The sequence below is a fragment of the Dendrobium catenatum genome, unplaced genomic scaffold (assembly GCF_001605985.2).
Source record: "Dendrobium catenatum unplaced genomic scaffold, ASM160598v2 fragScaff_scaffold_716, whole genome shotgun sequence".
NCBI classification, from domain to species: domain Eukaryota; kingdom Viridiplantae; phylum Streptophyta; class Magnoliopsida; order Asparagales; family Orchidaceae; genus Dendrobium; species Dendrobium catenatum.
Genome location: NW_021319178.1, coordinates 20,910,569 through 20,928,972, shown reverse-complemented (window position 1 = coordinate 20,928,972; position 18,404 = coordinate 20,910,569).

Sequence of the window (18,404 nt, the reverse complement as noted above, 5' to 3'; positions counted from 1 at the left end):
TGAGAATCACCTAGGGAAAAAATTCATACTTCATCATTAAGCTTGAAGGTTTTTTAGTGATATCATTTTAGTGATCTAATTCAAAACAAATCCGTGAGATCGGTTGGAGTAATCGTTTGGATCAATCAAATCAAAAAAATCTGAAGTTTCTAAATCACAAGTCACAACAGCATAAACTACATTCAAAACAATGAAACGATACAGAAATCTTCTCAAATATGAACAAATTAAAATTTGTAAAAGTTCATGAACACTACCCATAGATGCTGGAGAAATCAATTTACTCAAAAAAAGTTGAATGGTTTATAGATTCCAGGTATTTCACTTGCACAAAAACTAACTACAAAAAGGGCATAAAAATACGAACCACGAAACAGGGGAACTTGAAAATCCAAAGAAAAAGAGAGAGAATAAGAAGGATGTGGGCATAATAGCGAGCTGAGAACCGGTGAAAAACCAAGCTCTAGCTTTCTGAAATGCAACGCTCGATCTCGGATCCTTAAACCAAAAACCATTTTACAGGTTTCTTCCAACTCTCTCTCGGCTTATCCAGGCAAAATCAAGAGAGAAGGAAAAGATCCTACTAGGGTTTTCCTCGATCACTGGCTTAAATAGGCCGTCCAAGTGTTCTTCCTTAAGGAGCTGCTAAGGCCGGCTTAGGACAGCCTTTTATTGATTTTTAATTAATTTTTTAGCACAAAATTTTTTAATCAAAAACATTTTATATTAAAAAATTATTTGAAAAAGATATTATTATCCAGGATTTGAAAATCGGACCGGACAATGAACCGGAAGAAGAAGAGGTTAGCAGTTCGATGGTTCGACCGGGGTCGAACTGGGGTCGAATCGGATGATGTAATAAATATTTATTATATATAAATATTATAATATTTATTTATTTTTATAGTTTGACACGATTCAACAATATAAATTTTTATCAAACAAATACAAGATGCCAAAATGCTAAACTCCACTTGCACTAAAAATTTGAACAGATTTATATTCTTTACAGTACAATACATTTGCAACCATTTAAACAGTTTTGATGCCAACATTCGAACAGAGGTTGGAATTTTGGTTTATGCTTGTGTGTGAAATAAATGGCGTGAGTAACAGAGAAGGATGGGAGCAGTAAGTGATCGTGTGTAAAGATTTATAGCCTTGTGATTTCAAACTTTGAGAAAATCTAAACAATATAGTAAATCAGGTTAAGGAAACACAATCCAAGGAGAAGTAATATTGTATTACAGCGTTTATAAAAACAAATCCAAAATTCATAAATCAAAAGTTGCTTTTAGGTATTGAAATGCTCAAATGCCACCACAATCTCACAAAAGTCGATAATGCATACTCACCGCAAGCGATTTTGCTTCTCGAACTAGATGAGACGACGGAGGCGGAGAAGAAGACGACGGAGTCAGAGAAGATGAAGGAGGCGGAGAATGCCAGCCACGCGAGAAGAATATGGTTTTTTTTTTCTCGTGCCACATGAGCGAATACAAAGAGTTTGCTGTCCGCTCATAACGCATCCCAACCGGCCATTTTTTTTAGCGAACAGACCGGTTACAGGAAACCGGAACCGGTTCAGCGGTCGAACCGCAGGTTCGAGTGGTTCGACGCCGGTTTTTAGCAAAACAGGTTTTAGTTTGACACGTGACCGACCGGTGAGCCGGTTCGCGGTTCAACCGGTTGAACCGGCCGGTCTGGTCCGGTTTTAAAAGCCTTGGTGAAATCTAAATTTTTTAATTACATCTAGGACTATAATTAAAGATTTTATAAATACTAAGATTTAATAATGTATATGTACATATATAGAAATAATATTTTAATTGTATATGTGAACTAAAAAGATATGATATTCCGTGGCGCATAAGAGTAAGGAAATCCACCCAATTTTGAATTGAATAAATAGATAAATTGATAATAATAAGAAAATGTACTTTAATAAAAGAATTATAATTAAACGATAAGATCAATTTTAGTAAACAAAAATATGTCTAACTTAAATAAAATTAATTAACATTAAAATCTTATAAGAAATTATGTATGATTATGGGCATTAAACTAAATGAGACGGAGTTTAAAAATTAAAGGACCAAAGCAAGTTTTCTAAAAATAAGGTGGGTAATTATATTTCTATGTAATGGAAATAATGCTCGTTCCTTAAATCCAATGCATTGATTATAATGTTCTATTTTATGCATTTGATAATGTGATTATTACCAGATTGTTATGAACTTCATGAATTAGAGGCCCTTTTGATGTATTGAAATTAATGTTACTAGAAAGGTTATGAATAATAATTTTGCTATTATTTAATATTAGTAGTAGTATCTAAATTTTGGGCTAATTGTTTGTTCCAGCCTTGATATTTTAAGCTCTCAGGCCAGGTCATAAAAAATTATCTCACTTTCTGTTATATAAATGATTAAAATAGGTTAGACTACAAACGGGAAATTCAATAGGTATAAAGCCCATCCCAAAAAGAAAAAGAAAAAATCATCCAAAGAAAACTAATAAAAGTGAAATCCAATAGATTGTAATAAACTCAATAGAGGGAATGTAAGTGGTTCATAAGGCTCAGGATCCAAAAAAGCATATGATTCAAATACTTCCAATTGAATTAGAACATAAGCATCAAATATAAAAATGTATGCTATATGTTGAATGCTTCAAGATCCAGCTTCTAAAATGCACGAGAGCTTTTATTTGAAGCACATGAAATAGGTTTTTAAAATACCTCAAGAATTCACCCACAATAACAGACACTGGGAGAGGTTTGATATGAAGCACATGAAAAAGAAGCTTCCACACACAATTGCATATACTACTCACAACTTCGCCTTAGACAGCAATCTAAAATGTAGAAAATCTTATGAATAGTTACATTATTTACAAACCTCGTCATCTTTTCTTAGTATAAAAAACCTCAATAAATGGAAAGAGAATTGAAAGCTATTTATTTCAAGTCTCAGGAATGATAGGAATCAACAAAAAATGGTGCTTCAAGTGGACTTCTAAATCATAAAAATAGTAAGTAAATGTAGTCATCAGAACAGGAAATACGAACTATTTAGACGAGGAAATAACTAACCTTAATTTCTGAAAGCCTCTCCTCTCCAACTCCAGAACCTGGATGCGCTTCTTCATCCATAATTGTTGTCACCTGTCTCCTCTTCCTTTAAATCCTGTAAACTTAAAAAATAAATAAATGATTATTGCAAAAAATTAAGTTTAGATTAATTTAGTAATAAAATTTGGCAGGAAAGTGCACAAATTTAACGTAATGTATTTTAGCCCGATTTGAACCAATACGCTAAACCCTGCAAGTGTATGGCTTCACAAGATTATAGTACCGAGCGTTATAGTATGGTCAACTGAATAAGTTCTTAATTTAATGCCAGGTTATCATGCTCTTTTTATAATAAAAGTAGTATCATCATCATCGTTATCCCTATCATCCCCAACTGCTTGGCTGGACTTCTCATTCTCTTCCCCTTATTCCAGATGAGGTTAGATTTATAAATCGTGTGTCTCAACTCTCAGCACGCAAGGCAGATTCAGAAGGCAGTCCTTTGCTCCCTTGGACCAACAATCATTCCTAAGGGTCTCTAGCGGCATCGTTTTTACTAATACACAAATGTGACCAGCTTGTCTAATTGCCGTTGCTAGGAATGTAATGAACATAATTTGAGAAATTTATGGTGATTCATTTCATATTGACCAATGCTCCAACAGTATATATTAATAATAAGCAAAAAATTTATTTATGATAGTATTCATCAATGACATTATTGTCTATTCAAGAAAAGAAAATAATCATACCAATCATTTGTATATAATTTTACAAACACTTAAAAGGAATGAATTATATATATATATACACGAAACTTTATTTGCAAAGAAAAAAATTATGATTAATTTTATTAAAAACTTTTTTTGAAGCCTAACATTAAGCAAATTCTTGACTACATTGAATGCAATGTTATATTTCTAGACTCTAGTGATGTTGAAAATGCCTATTTTCTTTGAATTAATAGCACTATTTATTACATTTTAAGGAAAAGGAATGACAGGAAATTTGACTCTATTAAAAGCATCCTCACTGTTCTTGCACTCTTTCTAAAAGTTGTCAATCTAAAGATTTCTAGCAGGAAAAATGCGCATGCTATTAGGAAAAGCTTTGTTTATTATGGCTTCGGGTTTCCTAACTGGACGATGATGTAAAGCCATCTTGATAGGTTTTAGCGTCCCGTTTTGGATGGTCTTTGTTCATCTTAGGCATCCAGAGGACTATTTTTGGGTTCCTGTCTTAGGGGTATGATATCATATGATTTCTCCCTTCCGCTTGAGTCCAATTCTTCTTCCCTCTTTCTAAGTTTCATGTTTCTTCTTTTTGTTTCATTCCCCCTTATTTTGTAGAGCATTGCTCCAGCTCATGTAATTCCCTCTTCATTTCTGAGTTGTAAACAGGCTTTGGCCTTTGTAACTGTTCTCTAACAATAAAATGGGCTTTCCCCTCATCAAACTCAAAGAGAAAAAGATTTACGTGAGCAAACTTTCGGACTCTGAAGGAGAATCCAGTTTAATGCTCAGTGGGCATAGCAATAATGACAGGTCAGACTATTGGAGCTGAACGTTTTTTTAAAACTGCAGAGGACAATTTTCTATAAGTAGGCAACTTTGGGCAGCGTTAAATGCTCAACCTGGGGATGTTGTATATAGATGCCTGTAGCTCGTTCGAGAAATCACAGACTTGATTATACCGTACACTTGTGATGAGTATGAACATATGAATCAACTCTAAAAAAACAAAGAAATTTATAACAAAAACAGTTGCTACACAAACACTAAGGCTTCGTTAGTGACGGTTTTCTTACTGCTTAAAGTAATTTTTTGTAAAAAATTAAATTTTTTTACTAAAAAATGGCTTTAAAAAGCAGTCCCAAAAAAGCTTAATGTAATTGAGATTTGAAATATGTATAGAAAACTTGAAGAAGTTGAAGACAGCGAGAACAGAGATAAGGAACAAAACAAGATATAATTTGTATATTGCTTATCTGTCCAGTTACATCAATGACCGATATATATAGAGTTTAAGTAGGATAATAAGTACACGTGTAAAGCTATGATTGGAAGTAAGAATAGTTATTTAAGTTATCTGCTCTAACATTCCTCCGCAAACTGACGAGTAAGTGCTAACAGTCAGTTTGGAGCGGAGAACTTTGAACCGATTAGTGGATAGCGGTTTTGTGAGTATATCCGCAAGTTGGTCTATTGTGCTGACTGGAAGCAGCTTGATATGCTTTTGCTGTATATGGTCACGAACAAATCGTTGATCGATTTCTATATGCTTTGTTCGAGCGTGGAAAATCGAGTTGTTTGCCAAAGCTATAGTAGACATGTTATCACAAAATATGTCTACCGGGTTGGACAAGGTGATGCGGAAGTCCAAAAGTAATCGTCTGATCCAAATCGTGTCCGCCGTGGCTGCTGCCAAAGCCCGGTATTCTGATTTTGTTGACGATCGAGAGACGGTAGATTGCTTTTTAACTGTCCATGAAACTAATGTGTTGCCCATAAAAGTGCAATAGCCAGACGTCGACTTCCAGGTGACTGGATCTGACGCCCAGTCGGCGTCCGAAAATGTGCGGAGCTGAAGGTTTGATCTGGTTATGGGTATACCAAGTTCTGTAGAACCTTTGATGTATCGGATCAACTTCTTGAGCATTAGAGTGTGTTGCGGAGCCGGATCGTGCATGTGTTGCGATAGAACATTGACGGCGTAAGCAATGTCTGGCCGCGTCAATGTTAAATATTGTAGGGAGCCAATGATACGCCTGTACAATGGTGCGTCAAAACACGGTTGAGCGTCGGTTTCTGTAACAATGGGTTTAGAAAAGGAGGGGTTAGCGACCGAATTGCAATTCTGCAATCCGGCCATTTGAACGATTGATTTAGCATAAAGAGATTGAGAAAGAAAATACTTATCTTGATTGGATTCAATTTTGATGCCTAAGAATTGATGTGCTGCACCTAAATCCTTCATAGTAAATTTAGATTTTAATTGATCAATAAGATCAATCATGGCTTGGCTGCTGTTACCGGTTATTAATATGTCATCCACATAGACGAGGAGGTAGATTTGAAGTTTATCTCGGTGCAACAGAAGAAGGGACGGGTCCGATTGGCTTTGTTGAAAACCGATTTGAAGAAGATATGAGGTGAACGTAGTGTACCATTGCCGTGGAGCTTGACGTAGACCGTATATTGCCTTTCGTAGAAGACACATGTGATTCGGTTTGGAGGTGTCTTCAAATCCCTTCGGTTGACGCATATAAACGGTCTCGTTGATGTCACCATGTAAGAATGCATTAGCAACATCGAGTTGGTGAACTTTCCATTTGTGAAATAGTGCTATCGTGAATAGGATGCGTATAGTCGGTAGTTTGGCCACCGGACTAAATGTGTCGTTGTAGTCGATTCCAAGTTCCTGTTGGTTACCTTGAGCCACCAAACGTGCCTTGAATCGAGCTATTGATCCATCGGAATTAAATTTCGTTCGGCATGTCCATTTGGAACCGATTATGGAGCCGTTTGATGGTGGCGGTACCAACTCCCAAGTGCCTTGTTTATGGAGTGCAAGAAATTCTTCTGCCATGGCATTTCGCCATTCAATTTTCTTGCAGGCTTCATTGTAGTTTGTAGGATCGCTTAAAGTTTGTTCCTGATGAAGCAGATTAATTCTTTGAACTGGTTTAAGTGTCCCAGTTTTAGTACGCATAGTCATGGGATGAGTATTGTGAGTAGTAGGTGCTTCAAACGTGGCCCGACTGTTGTTAAGAATATTGTTAGATTGAACAGTAGGTGGAACACATTGTGGTGACTGTATAGTTTGTTGTTTATGAGCTTGAGTAGGTTGCAGAATTGTGGACGCAGGAATAAGCAGCGGAGGGGGTATGTTGGTTGTGCCCATAGGAATATTTGAAGACCTGTTGAAGCAGGGAAAAACATATTCATTAAATTTGACGTGTCGAGAGACTATGGTATTACCTGTGGCCGGATTATAGCATTTGTAGCCTTTCATGCTATCGGAATAACCCAAGAAAATACACGCCACTGATTGAGGTGTAAGTTTTGTTCGGTTTGTCGGAGGCAGTAGTGGATAACACTCGCAACCAAATGTTCGAAGGTGTTCATAGGAAGGTGTAATGTTAAACATTCGTTGTAGCGGTGACAAATTTCTGGTGTTTGTGGATGGTAGACGATTGATGATATACGTGGCAGTGGACGCAGCATCGAGCCAATGAGCCATCAGTAGACCGGCTGTTTGAAGAAGAGTTCTCGTGGTGGTAATGATGTGCCGATGTTTACGTTCGGCAATTCCATTTTGCTCCGGAGTATACGGACAAGATGTTTGATGCTTGATTCCGGCTGTCTTTGTGAATTCTTGAAATCTCTTGTTGACAAACTCGCCACCGCCATCAGTTCGAATTATTTTAAGCTTTCAAGAGGTTTGCCGTTCAATAAACGTAACAAATTGAATAAAGACATTAGTTACGTCAGATTTATGCGTGAGCGGAAACAGCCAAGTAAATCTAGAAAAATCGTCTACAAATATTACATAATAGTGGAATCCTTGTTGAGAGGAAACCGGGGATGGTCCCCAAACGTCAGAGTGAACCAGATCTAGTGGAGCTTTGGTACTAGTACGAGATCGTTCAAAAGGTAGTTTATGAGCTTTACAAGAATTGCAGGAATTACATTGAAACTTAGACAAAGAAATATGTAATGAAGGATTAACATGAGAAATGTTTTGTAAAGTTCTGTAATGAGGATGTCCGAGCCTCAGGTGCCAAGCGTAGGACGAACTGCTTGTAGCCGATAGTGCTTGAGGCTGCGTAATGCTAGGTTGAGCTGCAACTTTGTATAATCCATCTTTGCAAGGACCACTAAGGATGATTTGATTGGTCACTCGATCCTTAAATACAAAACCGTTAGCATCAAAAGTTATAGAAATGAAATTATCTTTTACAAGATTGAAAATAGACAAAAGATTATAAGATAAGGATGGTATGTGTAAAAGACGCGATAAGAGAATCTTACTGGACGGGGTTGGAAGGATGCCCGTCCCGGTGTGACTAATTTGGACGGACCTTCCATCCCCAATAGTGACCATGTCATTGCCATTGTAGTTTTGATAGCTTGTCATGTTGTCGGTGGTGTTGGTCATGTGCGAAGACGCACCCGAATCGATGTACCAATCCGTGGCTGTATTGACATCATTGTTGGCAAGAAGTGCGCTTGGATTCTTGGACAGAGGCTGAGATGGAATGTAGTTGATATTGAGACGATGCCAGCAAGCGTCGGCCATGTGCCCTTTCTTCTTGCAAATTTGACAAATGACAGCTGAGGTAGAATTTGGTCTTTGCGTCGTTGAGGAGTCATTTGTTTGCCTGCCTCGACCTCTCTTTGGTCTTCCACGATAGGCATAAAGAGCTGCATTGTTGTCTGGCTGCTTTTGAAGTTTTAGAGCAGCAGATTTCAGATGTATTTCCTCACTGATAAGGAGGGCATACAGGTGATCTAGAGTGAGCGTATTTTGCATTGTTCTGCTGATCAAGTAATAAAGTGAATGAGAGATTGTCAATCTCATGAGAAAATAGATGAATCACAATTAACTCTAATACTACCTACTCAAGCTACAATATTTATCATACACAATGAACTAATGGGTTAATTACTATAAACATTGAGAAATGCAGAAGATAATTAAGTTAAGAAAAAATATTTTTTTGGAGTAATAATGGTGAATGAATCTATGTTCTCCTAAGCAGACTCGTCTAAAATTATTGTTAATCAGAGCTTGTACACCTTTAAATCTCTGTCAAGCTTGTAAAGGTGTAAAGAGAGGTTTATGACCTCCATATAGTTATTATATCCTCATAGAACCTAAAATCCTAATCATCATATATCTAGGCATGAAAGCATTGCATTTCAATACTCCTAATTATTCCAATATTCCTCTGTCAAGGCATTGCATCCTAGATTCTAAATTCATACATAACCACCGCACAAATTAAATTAAGCATGAGAGATATTGAAAATAATAATTCAAATTTATATACAATAGTCTACATTAGGATATATATATACACAAATTTTTACATAATCAGTCCAAAACTAGAAATTTTGTTTGCCATATAAATAGAATTGAACAAAACACTTTTCATCACTTGCTCAAGAAATAAGTACAAATAGAAAAGATGAAGAAATTAACACCCAAAATGAAGAATCCCAAATAGATCCCTGTAGATGGACCTTTCTCCTCATAAATGTGGTTTTTCTCTCTACAACAATGACTAGCCATTCCACAACATATTACTCACTATATGCTAGTCTCTCTCTTACAAAAGAAATTATAAAAAAACTATTTATAAATAGGCTCAAGTGTTGCGACGCTCGATAAGGTAGTGAGCGACGTTACATAAACTAGCACATTGGTGCCACTTAATGTGCTATAGTGCAGTGTTGGGTTGACTTGGCGTGACTGTTAGTTAATCAAGTGTGACACTTTGCTGACTCTATGCTTCACTTCTGCTCTCTAAATGTTATGTTGTGGTGTTAAAAAAGATGAGCATTACAATGTTTGAATATATCATCTGGAACTATGGTTCTCCCAAGATAGGTGGTTAGGAGTTGAATTATTTGCAATTTTTTTAGAGGCCCCGGTGCTATAATATTCTTTTGCAGTGCTAAGTAACACTACGGTGTTAACCTTTATTATTCTAGAGAGCTAAATTAAATAAAATTTTCTGAGGCTCCGGTGTCGCAATGTCTTGTTCTGACACTGGGGCTTTCAAGACATTACCTCATTGGTTCTTAACTTTGTAAATTTTATTTTTTTTAGAGACATTCCTGCACAACATCAAATAAAACACTTACCTTTACTTATGTTTAACAAAATAAAATACATCATAATTTTTGCTTAACAAATTCCCCCTAACTTAAGCTCTTGCTTGTCCTCAATTTATGTTTGCACATTTGATCAACTCATTATTACAAATAAGAAGAAGTTGCAAATTTAAAAAAATTAAAATGTAAGATAATACTCCACTATTTAGATGTGATGTAGTGATCAAAGTGTGACAATTTTAATCTAAACAATCATAAATAAAACATCGTAAGAAATAAACTTCATTAATATTCGAATTGAACTCCTCAACTACAAGTGCAATTGGAATTGGACTATTGATTTAGATTGAAAGGTTTATCATTTAAGAATTGGTTGTACATTAGTTAATTTTGAAATTCATTTTTAAACCTTTGTATATAGCTTTCTTACAATCTCCTTTTTTTAAATTAAGTATTAGAATCATTTAGGAATTAAGCTTCATCATATACTAGTTTTTGATGTTTTAATACTCATTTTTCTTTCTTTTTATCTTTTGGTACTTCATTTTTATTTTCTTTTAATGTATATGAGTACTAAAATAATGATTTTGAATATACTAAATTGAAATTATGTAAGGATTGTATGAATTTATTAATGAATTTATAATGAGTTTTATATATTAATATAATTACTTCCTTTTTTAAACTTAGTTATTCAATCTTGTAATGATCAATTGTTAGTGCTTTGGTATTATAGCTCTTGAGTTCAATGTGAAGTACTAACTTAGAAAAAAATTCTTAGTTGATTGTGATGGTTTTTAAATTAGAAATTATTATTTTTTGTTCATTCAATCTAGCACCTATAATTTTATATTATTCTTAATTTTAAGTATTTTTATTATATTTTTTATGTTGGTCAAATGAGTTATCAAAGTGCAATTATAAGAAGACATTCCAATAGCTAAGCAAATATAAAATTTAATTAATAAAATTTATATAAATAATAAACAATTTAAATATACTAAAGTGTGCAAATAACAAAATGAATAAAAAAAATATTAAAAATACCTTCTTAATTAGCATGATAATTAGTACAAAAGGTTTTTACAATAAAGTCTACTCAATCTATTACTATAAATAATATGTTCACTAATATACTCACCATCTACAAGAATATCTACCATCTTAATCATCACAAGAACTTTCCACGCAAAGAAAATAAAAATTAAAGAAAGTAAAAACAATAACATCATTATCATCTCTCTCTCTCTCTCTCTCTCTCTCTCTATCTCTCTCTCTCATGCAAAGAAAATAAAATCAAAGAAAAATAAAACAACAACAACCAAACAACAAGCATCAATCCCAAGTCTCCTCCTCCTCCTCCTCCTCATCTGCTGCTGGTGCATGGGTGTGAAACATAGCGGCCGTATGTAGGAGCTGGCCAAAAATGAAGATGATCAGAATTTTTTACAAATGGACTCCTCCTAAACATACCAACTAAAACTTCATTGAATTGTGAATCATAATTATATTACCTTTACCGTATGTATATTACGTGGGTAGCCTGATGTGACATCCCTTACTGCCACTTGCTACTCTCATCGCAGAAAGTGGAAACTCTTTCCATTGGCTCCCTAAGATCAACAAACTTATAACATAATAACTAGGGGTATGGACACTCTATTTATTAGAATTGGGATGATCGTTTAAACATGACTCACTTGGTCCTGCCTCTTCCTCATGTCCCCCCTCAAATCTTTTAATTTTTTACCTGGTGACAGCAAAAATATAAAAAAGTTTCTCTTCACCCAAGTTTCCTAAAACAACAACAGCTGCACAAAGGGAGTACACTAAGGAAGGGTGACCTAAACCTACAGAGGTGGAGTGCCTAATGATGTTCATCAAGGAAAAGTTAATTAACTTACCAACATCAACTGAGTGACCCACTTTGATAGTATAATTTACCATTGCACACTCTTGGGTCACTTTACTTATATCTTTGCTTAGCAAAAAGCGTGTAGAGATAAAATAGTGTCAAGCTTTAGAAAGTTTAGTTAAACAAAATGATGGTAAATTAATCACTTCTCTCTCTATCTCTTTCCTTACAACTTCACTTTAAGGACCAATCAAAATTCTAAGAAGCTCCTAGGTGTCAATTGGTGCTAGATTGAATGTAAAATAATCATCAAATTCAATATCCTTAAGTTTATATTTTTTTTTATGCTAAGGGGATCAAAAGATACATACTTACATCTCACAAAGCACTTGTTATTTTGTGTAATAGCCATAAATTTGACTTAGATAAATAATTTTTTTAAGAGTTATCATAAGCTCAATCATCAACCATAAATTTGACTTAGATAAAATATTTATATGAATTTTATACTATAAATTGATTAACTTATATAATTATATTAATATTATAGTATAATTTTATCATAAAATCTAATTACACTATCTTAATTCATTAAAACTATTTTAAACTCCTATTCATCCGACTGGATCTAAAACAAATAAATGGAAAGAAAAAAAAAAGTGAGGAGTGAGAAAAAGAAAATTTATAATTGGAGGCCGTAGAGCAGTTTTATCTTTTGATCCTATTAGGAGTTTTGCTCGTCTCACAGTAACGAATAGGAGTTTTGCTCGTCTCATAGTAACGAATCATTATATTATTTCTTATTTTAATAATTTTTTATTTTTTGATCAAATTTATATTTTATTTTTTAAAAAATGAGGATAATTTTGTATTGGTAAAACTTTCATCGCGTAACTTTTATATGTTATAGAGATTGAGACTATGGACGTTTTGACTATTTTTGCACTAATTCTTAATATGTTTTGCATATTGCCCTTTTTCCTTACGTTGAGTTCAGTTGTATGATTTGGTCACTTGGTGAACTCTTGAACTCATTATATATGGTTAAGAGGCTGCTTGGTTGTCTGAAAAATAAATGCAGTGTAAAGCAAATGCAATGTAAAACAAATACAGTGCATTCTGAATACTTTAAGACTGTTTGGTTGTCTGCAAAATAAATGTAGGAGAATTATTTCTCTTGTTTGGTTAGGTATTATCAGAGTAAAGTAAAAGCAATTTTTTGTAATAATTTATTTTGACATTACAAAAATTAGTGTATTTATAAAAGCATTAGCTACATTCTTCCAAACTTGAATGAACAATTTATTTAGCAACTCATGCATTTAATAATTGACAAATTCAAGTAAAAAGGAAATAACATAATTTGGTAGTGGAAATCAATCATTAAATAGCTCTCATAATTAATCCTTTCGTGGAATCAACTAAAAGAAAATAATAAAAAAAACATAACAAAATATGAATGTTGAAGTTTCCATCTCCGTCGATCACGCCTTCGATGCTTCTCTTGACAGGTCCCCATCAACGTCGACGGAGAAATTTATGTAGAGATATAAACCCTTAAAGACTATAATAGAGATGAGAGCGCTCAATTAAACGATGTAAACGTTTAGTGAAAATTTTAGATTGATTAAATCTGTAATTAAATGAGTTATTGAGTGATTAATCATTCATGAGGTTCACTCTGTCCATGTTCTCATTCTAAAATCTAGTTCCATAGCCTGTCAACATCTGCAATAGAGCATTATGTACAATCGTCACTGAGAGAAAAAAGAATCTCAAACCAGAAACCACAAGAAGAAGAATTTTGAACGAAACCTGGAGCGAGCGGCGCCAGGTCGAAGTTTAACGAAGTCGTAGGCAGGGCCTGTGTGTTGCTTCATCATCTCACTATGGATCTCCGCGAGATTCATCTTGGAGAAGTCTGGAGGCGGCAGAAGGTCCTCCGAGCGAGTCTTCTTTTGCCCCCATTTCTTCCATTCCTTGTCTTCCTTGTCGTCCACAACGTCAGAAAGATCGTCAGGGATGCTAACTCTTCTCTTCCCCGCCGCCGCTCCCAAGAAGAGAAGAGGAAGGCATCATCCTCAAATTCTGGCTCTGCAGGATCAGAAGGATGCATCTCATCCATCGATTGCACTATCGCCAAAGGACTATGTGCATTTGACAGGATTTGGCCGATGAAGCGCGTGAAAGGGAGAAAGTTACCTTCACAACTAACGAGCTCTCCTCCTTATTTCGGATGAAAATGTCGTAACTTTCGATCCGACAGGCAACAGGAACGTCGTCGAAGGAGCAAAGTCGAAGAAGAACGAAGGAGCAGAAGAAGCCACTCGTGCAATCTTACACCTCCTGCGAAGCAATAGACGAGAGAATTTGTAACCCGCTCGATTTGAGCGGGTTTCTATTTTGCTGGAAAGAGCTCCCGTAATACACACCTAATTCTTTTTAGGATTTTCTTTTGTTCCGCTCAAAATCAACCAAACAACCTAATTTAACAAATACATGTAATTATTTTACATTACACTCCTAATTCTGCATAACAAACAACCCCTAAATAATTTCAAGTCAGGGCAAGAAAGTAGGAGTAAGAGATTAATCAGGATCCTTCATATTCAAGTTCATATTATTTTAGCTATTCTTTTGTACTCGTGACATATATATATTTTCAAAAAAACTCTACAGGCCTAAATGACTCTAATGGTCTCTAAGGCTCACAGAATGTGGGGGGTATCATACCCAAAAACTGGAATAATGTAACATCCTAGCAATGCCCACTTAGTGTGGGAAAAACAACGATGCCCACTTCATGTGGGAAAACAACGATGCCAATGGCACAATAGGTGGCCTACTCTACAGGCCTAAATGACCATAATGGTCTCTAGGGCTCACAAAATGGGGGCAAGCTTTAACCTATAGGGCCAAAGCTTCATTAGTGCGCTACCCTATGACTGGCTACCTAAACATGCTAGAATACCTATTAACAATATGTGTGTGGAGTGTAGCAGTTTCGATATATAATTAAAAGACCTTGCTTTACAAGTTGCAGAGATTATACCTGACTGTGGCGCTGCCACTTAAAAGCTCCAAGCAAGCAAGTTATTCTCGACCACGCAAAGCATGTGGCGCAGCCACTTAAAAGCTTCAGGCTAGCAAATCACCCAATGTACATCGCAAGACAAATGAAAGAAAAATACACAAATAAGCGTAGATGCCATTCAGAAAAGAAATACAAATAAATAGAAATGTAACTAGCAGGAAGTTTAATATTAATATTTATAAAACATGTACAAGTAGTAAACACTGAATAACAAAAGAAAATATCGGCCTAACCTAGAGCTAGAAGTCGTGCCCTAACAAAATAAGTCTAGGTGTGTGTAACGATGTGTAGTCTTGGATAGGTCCTATATAGGATGGTTTAATTATAATTGCTTCCATTTGATTTATTAAAAGGGCAAAGAGGAATTTTAATTCAAGTTTAAATATTAATATTTTAGGATTGATTTTAGAAATTTTTATTTTAGTATTTGATTGATTACCACCTTTGTTTCACACCGAGGCCGTGAGGTTTATTTCACCCTCATTGGGGCTAATTTAATAGCCTCGTAGGCCTGGGTTACCCAGTGGAAACCAATTTTTGTTGAATTATTAGTTGGTTATAAATTACAAAAGAAAGATAAGTTGAATAGTTTATTAATCAAATTTGTTGATTGATTTTAAATGTTAGTCTAAGATTTGATATTTTAGGAGTCTATTATCCTAATGGATTTTAGCTTATAATTTGATCTCCTAATTAAATCTACTTCTTTTAAACTTTATGTTAGTTAGGAATTGATTATTAAATTAATTAGATTTGATTTAGATTTATACTTTGGGTTTATGATTTAATGATTATAAATATTAATTACAATTTAATTAAGAATTAAGTGTTTTAATATATTTTAAGAATTAGATTAAGATTGGTTGGTTGATTATTAATGGATTTAGAAGAACTAAGCCTAGAAAAATGTGTCACTAAGTTTTTGTTCTGATGTCTCTATCCTATAAGGAATATGCACCATAAGTCTATATTTTCTAAGAGTCGGTCATTAATTTTTGTCCTTAAGTGTCACTAAAATTGTAGGACTAAAAGGAGTCTTGTTTTCTAACCCTTAGGACTTTCGTACATGTATCAATAATCTTAAGAATCTATGGCAAAGCAGTAGAAAGAAAAGAATGAAAGTCAAATATAAAAGGAAAGTAGGCATTGTTGTTATTGGGCACACTTCTTTGAAGCCAAGTGTGCCTCTAAAACAACATTCTCCCCAATTCAATGTAAAACGAATAGAGAAGAAGGCATTTTCAATGCCCTTTGCTATCCCCACATTCCAAATCAAGCACTTGATACATTTGACTCGACTACCCACAATAAACTCTAAATAAAGCCCAAAACAGCTAAGGGGAACAAGTTCCCAAAATTAAACTAAAAAAAAAAGACAAATCCTCTTTTGTTTCGCATTCTTCCAAAATCCAATTTTAGAAACAAACGCAAACAAGAAGGAAGACAAACCACACATAAATAAGATCGTTCATTCTAAAAAGACAAAAAGTCTTTCAATCCAAAGATAGCCATAAAGCTCCAAACCCCAAAACCTACTCATGAAAGCCCCAAATGAAACAACATATGAAACCCCATATCGAAAAGAAAACTAAACACCAAAAGCACAAATTCTTTTTTTGACACAGAATCAACCAAGTGCTTTTCTTATATTTGGAGTGGGGTAGGAATCCATGAAGCATTACAACAAGAAAGTTTTATAAAACATCTCATTGTAAAGCATTCACGAAACTCAAATCATCCAACTTCTCAACATAAAACAATTCGCAAAATACAATTCACAAAATTCATCATAAAGCTTTCAAACCATAGAGCCATTCATAAAATCTTTCAATACAAAATATTTCCTAAAACTTATCAATCATAAAGAAATTCGTAAAATTCTCACATTAAACAAATTCATAAAACTTTCGTGTAAAGCATGCAACCTTCTCAAAATATTTTGTAAAGAAAATTGCGAACACCTCAACACAAAGCCACTTATGATACCTCTAATGCGTATGCTGTTTTGACTTTCATGTAGAATTTAAGCAAATAGAGAGAAAATAAAGAGAGAAATGCAGATTTAAGAAAACATGGAAAACATCTCATCTTCTACCAACAAATCGAGAGAAGTATTTCATACCACACATAAGAGTGATAGTGCAGCTTCTCTTTTCTAATTTCCACATGAAACATTGCAAAGCATTTTTTACTTATTTTATCACAGTAAGCTACTAATGCATATGACAAATTTAATAGAAGCTTTCAAATTTCTCTCCAACAACCAAAAGAAAAATCCTTTTCAGATTAACACCATTTAATCAAATAGAGAAAGAAGCCTCCAACTCTTAAAGGCAATGAAATGTGATCAGTATTCAATCCAGAAAACATGCTAAATGAAGATCTTGAACATAAGAACCCATATGCTCATATACATGCTTTGTCATTAATGAAAGACTACTTGGCAACGAAATGAATTTCAACACATTGTTTGCAAAGAACTCTAGGCTTATTCTCTATAATTTTAAAAGGAAATTTCAGCAATATTGCATTTAAGCCATTGTCTAGCAACTACGAAACATAACCCCTTCTCATAAGCAACAATAATGTAAAGGTTTTCAAAAGATGTCATGGCTTAAACAATCACCTTTATAAAGTAAATTTTGCTTCAAACAAATTCACACATGTGTATTAATCAAAACAATCCCAAAAGCATTTGTTGATGGGACTCTACATGATCGTCAGATACTATTCATGTAAAATTTTTGGAATTAAAGCCCAATGTAATGCTCTATATGTGTATACGTATGCAAGATCATGAATCATGATAGAAAGACTATAAATTCATATCCAAGTTTTGTATTTCATAAGATATACGAGTGTATAAGGAAAAGATTTTGTTTTGTTCCACTTTCTCGTCGCAAAGGTAGATGAAACAATGAATGAATACAACTTCCAATGGTTTCCCCCTTTAATTTAGATATATATTAATATCTTCACAAACATTAGCACAGACACTCCAAGTGTAATTCCCCACCTCTTTTTTTATGAAGAAATGTTAAAGTTTCCATGATCCTTCACATGCATAAAACAAGAGCTAACCAAATCATCATGATACTAAAACAATAACCATTTGGGTGTGTATATGTATATGTACCCATAACTTTTTGGCATTAAAATTTTCATGAATGACATCCACATATAAGAGGTAATAAAAGAAAGCAATCTCTCTAAGGCATTTAATCATATAGCTAGCATGTAGGGTCCAAGAGATGATATAGAACAACTTCTTTTTGATGTATTACCATGCCACACTCAAACCGCTAAGCCATAAAACATGATTCAAAAGTAAAACTCATACATCAACTATCCATTCCAAAATAAGCCAAGTCAATATATATTATGGCAAGATGAACAATGGCCATCACAAAGTATCAATATCATGAGAGTTCCATAAAGTTACTTGAAATGAGTCAATATGGGAACTAGTATTTTGCATCCACACTTATGAAAAGTTCGTACCCATATTTAATTGGAACATATCACCTAAAACCTTGCTTA